Genomic DNA, 1,949 nt, shown 5'->3' with positions numbered 1-1,949 from the left:
TTGGTTCACTAGAACGAGACAATGTTTTAATACTTTAAGAAATTTATATTTGACAAAATATTTGTCTTTTAATCACAAAAAGTAAAGCACCCTTTGTCTTCTTTTACCACAAGGCAACTGAAAAAACTGTAAACGCTCAAAAGGTGCTACGAATGCTGCTCCACGCATGCGTTAGCGGTCACTTGTGCTAAATTCTGCGCTTGCGGACACATGGCAGAATGGCAGCGAAAAGCTTCCTTCGTCCCTGGGTGGGCTCGAACCACCAACCTTTCGGTTAACAGCCGAACGCGCTAGCCGATTGCGCCACAGAGACCGGCGGCGTAACCTCCTATGGTTTGCGGTGACAAAAAATCAACGCTGTGCGTGCCACACAGATTAGACACAACACGTGTCCTGCGTCAGCAAACTGAGGTCAAGAGACTCATTGGAGACAGAGACCCGTTGGGAAGGGCGAGAGAGCCAAAAGGGACGCCCAACGTGGGGCTCGAACCCACGACCCTGAGATTAAGAGTCTCATGCTCTACCGACTGAGCTAGCCGGGCGGCTGTGACAGACTGTTGCGGGCTGGTCGTGCTTTTCATAAGTGCCCAAATGTCACACGCGAAACAGATCCTCACTTTTGGCACAGGCTTGAGAAAACCTCTTGCGGGTAAATTCTAGCGGTAGGCTTAGAGCAGGGGCGTCCAAACTAAGTCCTGGAGGGTCCTTGTCCTGCCGAGTTAGCTCCAAGCCCAATGAAACACACCTGAAGCAGCTAATCAAGGTCTCACCAGGCAGACTAGAAACTTCCGGGCAGGTCTGTTGGAGCTGGCTGGAGCGAAACTCTACAGGAAAGTGGCGCTCCAGGACACAGTTTGGACACCCCTGGCTTAGAGTGTCCTTTGTTTGTTTTAGCCATGCCTGTTGCTGGGGAACACAGTTTGAACAAGCAGAGCAGGCCGATAACATGCAATTCAAAAGGGGAACACAGTTTGAACACGCAGAGCAGGCCGATAACATGCACAATCAAAACCCGGAGTTAAAGTTCCGTTTCAATCTGTCGCAAGAGAGAGCGGTCACTGAAGGCAAACTTTCCTAATTTCCAAAGGTAAAAAGTGAGCCATACAGCAAAAATTGGAGGACCCAACCTCCAACCGGAAACTGAAAATACAAAGATTCTAGTACATATTGGAGTGCGCCAAATCTATTGACCTCTTGTCCAAAAGCCTGAAAGGCTACAAGTTCAGGCAACTCCACAAACGTTCCAGGCATGGAGTTCTGTCCCACAGTGTGAATACAGTTTGCAAATTCCGACAGTATATGATTCGAAAGTTATTTTCGTGGCATTTTGTGGTGCTCCTAGAAGGAGTTTTGAGCAGGACCTCCCTGGAACACAGGCACCACCCGGCAGGACCTCCCTGAACACAGGCCTCCACCACCCGGAACAAAACATGAGCACTCCGTGTACACGCCACAGCAAACTTGAGCTGACACGAACCTTCACTTACCACCCTTTGTCTTCTTTTACCACAAGACAACTGAAAAAACTAAACGCTCAAAAGGTGCTACGAATGCTGCTCCACGCATGCGTTAGCGGTCATGTGTGCTAAATTCTGCGCTTGCGGACACATGGCAGAATGGCAGCAAAAATCTTCCTTCGTCCCTGGGTGAGCTCGAACCACCAACCTTTCGGTTACCAGCCAAACGCGCTAGCCGATTGCACCACAGAGACCTGCAGTGTAACATCTTCTGGCTTGCGGTGACAAAAAATCAACGCTGTGCGTGCCACTCAGATTAGACACAACATGTGTCTTGCGTCAGCAAACTGAGGTCAAGAGACTCATTGGAGACCGAGACCCGTTGGGAAGGGCGAGAGAGCCATAAGGTACGCCCAACATGGGGCTCAAACCCACGACCCTGAGATTAAGAGTTTCATGCTCTACCGACTGAGCTAGTCGCAGTTTTCGTAA

The 1,949-nt window shown here is 49.7% G+C and overlaps 3 non-coding genes across 3 annotated transcripts; all 3 read right to left on the bottom strand.

The window, feature by feature from the left end:
- Positions 1–239: 239 nt before the first annotated feature.
- On the bottom strand, positions 240–313 carry trnan-guu (transfer RNA asparagine (anticodon GUU)). Its single transcript has one exon. It is a non-coding gene; the product is annotated as a tRNA-Asn (tRNA).
- Positions 314–469: 156 nt separating this feature from the next.
- Positions 470–542, bottom strand: trnak-cuu (transfer RNA lysine (anticodon CUU)). Its single transcript has one exon. It is a non-coding gene; the product is annotated as a tRNA-Lys (tRNA).
- A 1,095-nt stretch (positions 543–1,637) lies between these two features.
- Positions 1,638–1,711, bottom strand: trnat-ggu (transfer RNA threonine (anticodon GGU)). Its single transcript has one exon. It is a non-coding gene; the product is annotated as a tRNA-Thr (tRNA).
- Between the last annotated feature and the right edge of the window lie 238 nt (positions 1,712–1,949).

The sequence above is a fragment of the Sinocyclocheilus rhinocerous genome, unplaced genomic scaffold (genome assembly GCF_001515625.1).
Source record: "Sinocyclocheilus rhinocerous isolate Xijiao unplaced genomic scaffold, SAMN03320098_v1.1 scaffold11407, whole genome shotgun sequence".
Taxonomy (NCBI): domain Eukaryota; kingdom Metazoa; phylum Chordata; class Actinopteri; order Cypriniformes; family Cyprinidae; genus Sinocyclocheilus; species Sinocyclocheilus rhinocerous.
Note: the sequence above shows the minus strand (reverse complement) of the source record. Positions and strands in the feature narration are given on the sequence as shown.